The sequence below is a fragment of the Amblyomma americanum genome, chromosome 2, assembly GCF_052857255.1.
Source record: "Amblyomma americanum isolate KBUSLIRL-KWMA chromosome 2, ASM5285725v1, whole genome shotgun sequence".
Lineage (NCBI taxonomy): Eukaryota > Metazoa > Arthropoda > Arachnida > Ixodida > Ixodidae > Amblyomma > Amblyomma americanum.
The window spans coordinates 62,783,451-62,792,684 of record NC_135498.1 but is presented as its reverse complement, the minus strand read 5'-3'; the positions used below and the strand labels follow the sequence as shown (position 1 = coordinate 62,792,684).

The 9,234-nt window shown below is 43.2% G+C and overlaps 1 long non-coding RNA gene across 1 annotated transcript; it reads left to right on the top strand.

The window, feature by feature from the left end:
• Positions 1 to 1,736: 1,736 nt before the first annotated feature.
• On the top strand, positions 1,737 to 5,732 carry LOC144118626 (uncharacterized). The gene is made up of 2 exons (XR_013312078.1): positions 1,737 to 1,774; positions 5,516 to 5,732. It is a non-coding gene; the product is annotated as an uncharacterized LOC144118626 (long non-coding RNA).
• The last annotated feature ends 3,502 nt before the right edge of the window (positions 5,733 to 9,234 follow it).

Below are 9,234 nucleotides of genomic sequence, written 5' to 3'. Positions count from 1 at the left end.
CAAATCGCCTGAATTTAAGAAGATTTCTGTCCCCGACCCCTCCGGCGGGAATGACCTCCACAAATATTGAATGAACTCAACTACACGGCGTATGCTTTGGAAAAAATATGTTGGGCTGGACTAAAGACATCAAAGTAAAGGGAAAATTGGTAAAAGGTAAAAATGCAATCTTTTCTTCATTTACAATCAGTAATTATCATTTCTTCATGTGTCGGTATAGTGGGCACAAGGAAGCAGCGAAACATATATCCTGGAGGTCCGCGGTTCGATCCCCAGTGCCTCCGGGTGCGCACCATTTACTCCTGAGCAATAGTTTTCCCCTGCCCCGGTACTACGCTGCAAGTTGGTGAAATGTTTGTAAAACGCGTCTTTCATTCTACATTGCGAAACAAAAATACCTTGTTGCATAGCGTTCTTTGGGTAAAGATGCCTCCGCGCCAATGTTCATCATTGTGTGTTTTGAAAGCGCGTAAGCGTCTCCATGCTTTTAGAGAAAGCAAGACGACGATAGCCACTGACAAATTATATCTGCGTTTATGACACCACAATATGAAGGAATGGAAAGTGAGAGCATATACCTTTAGAGACTACTCTTCAAGGATATTAAGATGCCTGATGTAATCAGGGACATATTTTAAATTTCCAGACCTTAAGGCTAAAATACTATTCCTACAATGTTCTACATGCCTTAATATTGTAGACCTCATTAGAGGTTTTTTCGAGGTCAGCACTTGAAAATCTCAGGCGTTATTCATTTCATATTGTTGATGACAAGCGGTGGTATACCTTGGTCAGGCCTGCATGTTCACCTGGGGAAGCACCCTCGATGGGAAGCTGGAAAGAGCACACCCGAGTCACTGCGTTCAAAAGGTAGCGCTGAGAGTGTCAGTACGCACCTGTATAATGCGTTCCTCTCAAGGTCGCATTATGGATATAATCTCCTCGGCTCATACTGTGCAGAGTTGAAACTAGGGGTGCTGTTCAGCGCGTTTTATGGCTGCAGCTAAAACGCATCTGGGAACTGCGTTTTGCTAAAGTAGCTCTAATGACTCTTTACAGGTCTGGGTTGCGGCGCTCTGGTTCACACAAGGCAGATTGGGAGCAATTTGGAATGCCTGTGAAAAGACCCAATTCAGTAGTGCGCCTTAAACATAAAGAACAGTGACTGAGCGCTATAAATAATATCGCACCTTGTAGGAAATTGCCCATACAACAAACACTGCCATGTGAGCGCAATTACTGTTATTATCCTAATCAAGAGGCAGCTTCATGCCCTAGAAGTAGAACCGATTTCTAAGGGATAATTTCTTTCAAACGCGCTCGGGGCTCCAGTTCATCATATCAGCTCGAGAATTACATTTATATGCCAGAACTGCAAAAAGAATGCAGACGAACTGAAATATACGTAAAGACCGGCATGATCCTTGCAATGCGCCGTTCGCACATCGATTGCACTCGTTGCAGAAGAAGCTTCCCTTTCATGCTAATTGTGCTGCCCCATGTTGATGTAGTAGCGGAGGAGTTTCCATGGCATTTTTGAATTTTTGTCTATGTGCAAAGATTTTTTTCGCAAACATTACGCTTTCTTTGCGAAGTCAAGATCTTTTTCTGCAAAGATTCTTACAAGGCTATGCCATATATAAAGTGACATACCCCATTTAATTAAAGAAATCATCAGACATATCACATCAGGTAAGCTTAAAATTTTAAAGCGAATACTTTGCCCTCTTTCAGTTGTGGATTCTGGGAAGACCATAAGACTTGCCTTGCTTTTGTGAGTAAATTTTTGCTTATTTTTGCTATTACTTTTTATAACCTCTCATGCTCAATATTCGGGTGCAAATATTAGGGCCATCGAATAGTTTTTTTTTTGAAAATAAGCTCATAACGTCTGTTTTTTTTTAAATACTTGGTTACGGCGAGAATATTCAAATGTTATATTATTTGCACACACTTGCATGAGACCACACAAGAATGAGCACTTGATTTTCTGATTCTCGAGTTCTGCTAGAGTGTGTGGAAGCCACAGCGTTTCGTGAATTTCATACTGCGTGTTCTGCACCACTCTACTCAAGCTTTTTTCCGTTCTTGTATAAATTTGTCCTTAACAAAAATAATACGCCAAATATCTTGCCTATGGGTTGAAAAGTTTTTGCTTTGGGCCTGTCATAAAATAATATTGGTCTCATTGCATCACCTATAAGGTACACAGATTTTCAGACGTGCAGAAATGTTACAAGGTTATGCAAAAAATGAAACATGATTTTTCACTCATAATTTAAGATTCGTCCAGTGCGAAAGCGTTTGACAATAGCTGGCATAGAATTTGTTCAAGCTACACATTTCATCACTTAGACAATCGTCCAATAATAAAGGTAATCAAATTGCATATGAAAACATACTGCTTACATTGAGCCTTTGCTCTCTATGTGGGCGGAAGACAATGTACTTCATTCACGATGACTGCTGTGTCTTCAGATATAGCGCATTTTCAGATATGAGCAACTGATACTGTTTATACAGGTAATTCATGTATCGTGTTTATATAGACTATAATTCGACTGTCCAAAGAAACTACTCTTAGATGTTCAGTGCCACCGCAACAAAGTGCTGTCCCGAACTAGGTCTGTCCGCGCGATGAGGTGGTTTCATCAAGTTTAGTACGTTAATTTGAGCCAAACGCCGCCTCACATATTTCAAATCTCAGCCGCTTCGCAGGCACTTTTCGGCTTGAGCTGGTGATATTAACCTATTCCCTTTTAAAAACAACCTTTTTTTTTCTCCTTAAGTGACGGAGGAAGTCCTTTGCTACCTTCAGAAGGAGGCTTGCCTTTCCGAGCACGGTCATCGATTGCCGTACAGCACTGTCGATGGTGTCGCTACGATTTGCCGACTACAGTGCTTGGGCGTAGCAAGCTTGTGCAACAGCGAAGAATTTTTATAACCTCCAAACCTGTTCTTTCCACGTGACACCAGGTTTGGTGTGTACAATTCCAGTCGACAGCTCAACATCAGCCGAGCTTCCAGCTTTCAAGCCAATGTTTTGCCTCCAAGGAAAAATTACTTCGCGGAACCTGTCAGATACCATGAATATTGCAGCAAGAGGTTTCTACCGAAATTTTGCAAATAATAGTTGGTCTCTTCCTGCAACTTTGGTTAGCGCTCTTTGGCCTCCATTGCCTTACGTATGGCTAACGGGCAAAATGAACCCAAAAATTCTTTGGTATGGACCCATGCATTACGAAGGCTCTGGAGCTTTTCATACGTAACGCACAGCCGTAGAGGAAAAGCACGGTAAGCTCACACCCTGCCAGTCTTACGGTTCGGAACAACAAGATACGAAGCCCTCCTAACAAATTCAGCAGTGTTCGAAATACGAAGCGAATTCAACACCTGCGCTGAAGAAAAAGCATTACAGAACCTGGAATTTTGCAGTGACGAAGGATATATAGTGCGCAGTATAACATATTGTCACGGCTACTCTGCAATAAAGAAGAAGGCGTTTGAGAAAACGCCTCAATCTCGAAGGAGAACGAGCTGCAGCCCCTTATTGCGAGGACTTGACTTCTCGTAAGCTCAAGTCCTTCCTTGAGAAGATCGCTTTTTAATTTATCGGGTTAGAAAACTGGTGAATGTGCTGGATGGTCCCCAGAACTGCTCATTGCAGTTCCTCGAGAGCGCAAGCGTCTGTAGCCCTGTGCTTCGTGCTACACGCCGCCTTGTGGGACCCACGACTCACTCTTCAAGTGGCCAAGTTCCGGCTGTGACGTCAGAGGAAGAGGCTCGAGACTGAAAGAAAACGAAGCTTGAGGGCAGAACTAAAGAACGTATGAGTGGCCTATTGAACGTCTTTTATTGAAGCCGTCATTTGATGATATTCTCTTAAGTATATAAAGAGGAATACTATGTATGTCCCGCACAAATAGGAAAAAATATGAAAAGAACAGGTCTTCCCTTAGATGTCAAGAATCGTGCTTTGTTTTTTGTGACGAGATTTTGTAGCCCCGCCGTGCTTTTTTGATTCATTCCTTTCAAATGAAAGGAACAAGCCGTATGTTGCCGTTATTGCGCCGTCCTGCATCATAGATGGCCGGTTGACATGCACACTGCCAGATTACAAGGTTTTCAATATGTCGACCTATTCAGAGGAAAAAAACACCAGGCGAGTTTAAAGCTGCTTCACAACAACGCATTTTTAGAGAGACTAAGCACTGTAGAATCCCCGAAGCGCAAACCCGGAACTCACTTGAGTCTGCGCCTGAGTGATTTTCTGTGTTATCCTCTGAGCGCAACTAGGCGTTCGCACGTTTACTTCCGTAAGTGCTTCTACTCTAATATACATTTCATGAACTGTTTCAAAAAGAAGGGAAGTTCGAAAAAACGGCCTGGTTAACCATCACCGCCCCTTCATTTGACAGTGTGGTGAGGACACAAAACTTTTCACACTTCAAGGAATTTCGAAAGTTTGCGCATACCTCAATAATTTGAAAACAGCTCAAGATAAAATGTGTTTGAATTAATCCCACTATTGTTTTCCCCCAAATTACAGCCCTCAATGAAGGTCCGCAATTTACAACTCCGCTTTCCACACACTACGAGCGTTCATAAAACCAAGTTCTCGTCGCAAAATGGCAAACTTATCAGGCTCTCCAAGTACGCCGACTTCCATGCGAAAATGTGACCTGTAGCCCACAAGTGTGCTGTTGAGCCCAACCAGCTGACAATGCCCGATTGAGTATAAAGATGTCAATAACTTCTGAGATGGCTGCAGATTAGGTCATCGCTCGGCAGGAGCTGAACACAGCATTGTCGTATTTTTCTGAAAGGGCTCACGTTAATGATAGCGTCGACGATAATTAATTTGACAGCCCCGCAGTTATGCTACTACAGCACCATGGTTCCCGAAAATCATCCCTGGTACAAGTGTAACCGGATGTAAAGAGCGGGCTAAGCAACAATGGTAGCCATGATCAAGAAGATTTGCAATTACACTGAACTGATACGGCGGTCTAGGTAGTAAGCACAGATGCAATAACTAAATCTCAAGAATACGCTCATTCGCGCGAATAGAATGTTAGTTCAAAAAAATGAATAAAGCGTGACAAGTTCACGACTTTTTTTTTCAACCTTATTTTTTAAGCAATAGATGCTTACAAGTGCCTGTAGTGCTAACGTAAATACAAAATCCTACCCAAATTATGGAAAAAATACAAACACAGTGTGAGGTTGGATGTAAACCGTGAAAACTTTCTGGTGAATAGTAGAAATCCTATAGGAAATGCCTACAGCTGGGTGTTCAATCATTTTATCTATGAAAGCCGAAATGGACTATGATGACAAGAAAGTGTTCCCAACATATATTATAATGTATGGTGTCTCCGCACGATTGTCATGTTAAAATATATTATTGATCGCCAATGTTTCTTTATAATCGCTTATCGTTTTTTTTTCGTATATTAAGCATATTTTGCCTTATGCGCAGGACGTTGACTGTATATATTTTGCTTCCTTTTAGTGCCGACCTCGAAGCGGAAACCCCAGTTGTAAGAGTGGATGCGAGTGTCTCGCGTTCCGTTATTTCTCAAGGATTGGTGGCTGCTTCACCCGCGGCGCCAAAGTACCATGGATATTCCGCCATGCCAGCACATTAATTCTCTGATAGCAGTGGCATCAAGCATTCGATTGAATGATGAATGAGCACTGTTGACCTAATAAAGATGGTTTGAACCACATGTTAAGTGCAATAAACGTACACGCTGACTCCATTATTTACTCGGTCGCCCATTTTCAGTGAAGTCCAGTCAAGAAAAAATGTGCTTCTCGTCAAAAAAGGGTATTAGAACTGGCGCGTTACCAAGCTTTCTTCATGTTCTAGCACCGCAATAACGAAGGCTCTATGACACCTGTGAAATAAAGGTTCACCGCAGATGTGCTGAAGGACCTTACAGCGTCGCTTCTTCGTAATTGTTTCAAAGGCTCAAAGATCGAGAGATCAAAAATGTCTACACACGATAAGGTGGTATATTCTCCAGCGCAGTTGTGATATCATATACTGCTGCTCGCGCCTCACTATTATCCCAATGAGAGCTATCGTTTTCTGCGTTTTCAGGCACCCAGGAAATTCTCACCATAGTGCTTAGCTTGAGGTGCAGTTCCTGGAATGTAGCTAAAAAACCCCCGACGATCCTTGGGTACGTTCACGGGCTCGCGCTCACTCGTCTGCACATGTGATATGCGCGAGACGAAGAGGTTGAGTCACTTCCTCGTGCAATATTGAAGAAATGTTTGTGTGCCCCACTGTGCTGCTTCTAGGGGAGCTGGGAGCTCTACTTCCCGTGTCAACGTCACCGACGAGGATACGTGAAGCTGTATTCACCATGCGATGGGTCATGTCGACTTATGCCACTGTCCGGACATGCTGGAAAACCCACAATCGCTGGGATTTTAGTTACCGGCACGGTGAGAACAGTCCCTGCCATATCGGTGTATGTTATATAGGTTGTTGCCGGTGGTGTGCGCGTTAAGCTACAGCTGTGCGCCTTAAGTGGAACGCTTGCGTCGCTCAGATTTCCCACATCGTAGAGCTATGTTGCGTGGCAGTGATATACAATCTGCAAGTGAACTGTAGGGGTCCGTGAAGGATGTCCGCAGTCATCTATGAGGCGAAATTCTGCGTCTGGTTCAATGTGAAAAAATTTCAGCTGTTGTGGACTTCTGGCGGTCCTTATATGCGAGACTCGCCGGTTTCACAATCTATGAAAGCACATTCATATCGCCATGCGCGTAAAGCTCAAGAGAGGTGCGTGCTTCGGAGGACCCTTTGCAAGAAACATATCTTCGCAGGTAAGCCTCCAAAGGTCGTCGCGTTGAAGACGTGGGAATTGTAGCCATAAATAATGCCGGAGGAAAAAAGGGCTGTGACCTGGTGGCCATTTTCCTCTTCCCTTGTACCCCATTTATAGCGGGTATTGGGCTAATAATACACAAGAGGACTTGCGTGGCGCTATACCGTATATACTCGTGTATAATCCGCACTTTTTCATCAAATTTTCTCAGATGCGGGAATAAGGTCGATAGCTACACATTAACACACTGATGTGCCACTGCGACCACTGTGTAAGACAATTAAAAAGCTGACGAGAGATACCATAATTTTATTCCAGCTTTCATCGCCGCATTCACGCAGTTAACCCCAGGGCTGTGGCCTAAAAAATTGTTGCCTGTATCGTGCCAAAATATATTTGGTTTCGAACGCTTTGCACGCAACACAACCCCTCCAAGGCACGTAGCTTGTAGAGATAGCCAAAATTTGTTCGGCCACAGCGCCGAGGGTAGCTTAGTTGTCTAAGTTTCAAAAATTATATGGATATGGCTTACAGCGGGCTACACACGTTTGAATTAAATTGACTAAGTGTAATGGTTAAAAGTTAAATATTACAAATTGGTTAACTAGCCTATTAGTCAGTATTAAGGTCTGACTCGTCTTAGCTGTATCCTGATGTGTTCCAGAGCTTACAATGCCACGGGGAAAAAAGTGCTCTTATAACATTGAAAAAAAATTGAAAAATTGGTTTTTAGGGAAGGAAATGGCGCTGCATCTGTCTCACATTTCGCCGGACACCTTAACCACGCCTTAATGGAAGGAATAAAGAAGGGACTGAAAGAAGAAACGTAGAAAGAGATACCGTAGTAGAGGTCTGTGGAATAATTCCGACCAAATGGTGATCTTTAACGCCTCCATCGAAACGCAGCCGGCGCGATCGGGTTAGAACTAAAAGTCGTTTTTTGACTGCCGGACATATCATGTGAAAGCCCCAGAATATTGGACAGTGAAGTAGATGTTAAAACATGGTACTGAAAAAGGATGACAGCCCGCCTTTGCCTTTTAAATTACTGATGAGGCCAGTCAGTGTCACATTATCTGGCATTATCGAAAACTCGTAAATCAGTTTAGGAGACCGACTCCTTATGAACATTCCTTGTCTATCTTATAGTGGAATCAAGTTAGCAGCTCTCAGAAATATCATATCGTTGTTGAAATCATCAAGCCGGCTGAATTTCCTGAGTTAGAAAAGAGCACGCAAGCATGGCATCGCTTGCAACAACGAAAAAAGAGCAGGTGATTTTACATGCTTGGCTTTTAACAGATGAGTGAGATTTATCACTGTGTTGTAACCATTGTGTGCATTCTTTGCCCTTTCTTGATGGCGTTTGATGTGTATACATTAATCGGGCTTGGGCAAGAAGTAAACACTTGGAAGTCGACGCTCTCGTTGCTGTGTGCCTTATTTTGCCCCACTATTGCTTCATGCTGTTTATGTGGTAGGACCAAAAATAGGGTTTAAAATTTTTGTATGCCTATAGTGCCCTGCAACCAACGGTTATCCTGGGAACTTTAATAACTTCAGTTTACTAAGTCAGATTCAGTAGCATTTCTTGATGGCTGTCATTACTTTCGCCGAGATTGGTTGTATACCATGTAGTACCATGTAGTATGCCATGTTTACTGCTGCATTGCAGGGCTAGTTTTACTGAATTGTTTGCTTGAATTACACTCCCCAAGTGGCAAAATGCCTCTCAAAGGTTGATAATAGCGGCCTCTTAGCACATCGTATGAGCAGTTCAATATTCTCCGTATATTGATACCGTTGAATGTCACCACATTTTGATAAGGGTGGGACTTCCGCTTACTGGATGACTGGCCAAAGTGGCTTAATGGCTCTGGCATTCAGCTACTCGTCAGCCAAAGGCCGCGGTTCATTACCGACCCTGGCGGCAGTATTTAAGTGGCGGCACGGGCAAAAACGCCCTTTTGCTTTGCGATCTGAACGCACGTATTTCAAACCCCAGGGGGTTTGAAATAATCAGGAGCCTTCCAATACTTTCTTTCTCAAACCCAATTTGTCGTCTCGAGACAATAAACCAAGAAGTCATAATTTCAACATAACAGACTTCCAGTCGTCATGCAGTGTACACAGAAATACTTCCTCTGTCAGCCTATGCTGCGTTTTTCTAGTTTTCTTGAAGACCTTACGTGAAAACATTTTCGTGTGCCAAAACGTTACGACAGCTCAACTCATGTCCTTATTAAGCTGAAAGCCTCTAATGGCTCATGCTCATGATCGTGGCTCGTGATCGTGGCTCGTGATTGTGGCTCGTGATCGTGCCGTCCGACCGTCCTTCACGCCTCGTTTAGTAGGAACTATTAAAGATAGGAGAAAAAGAATGGTTGCT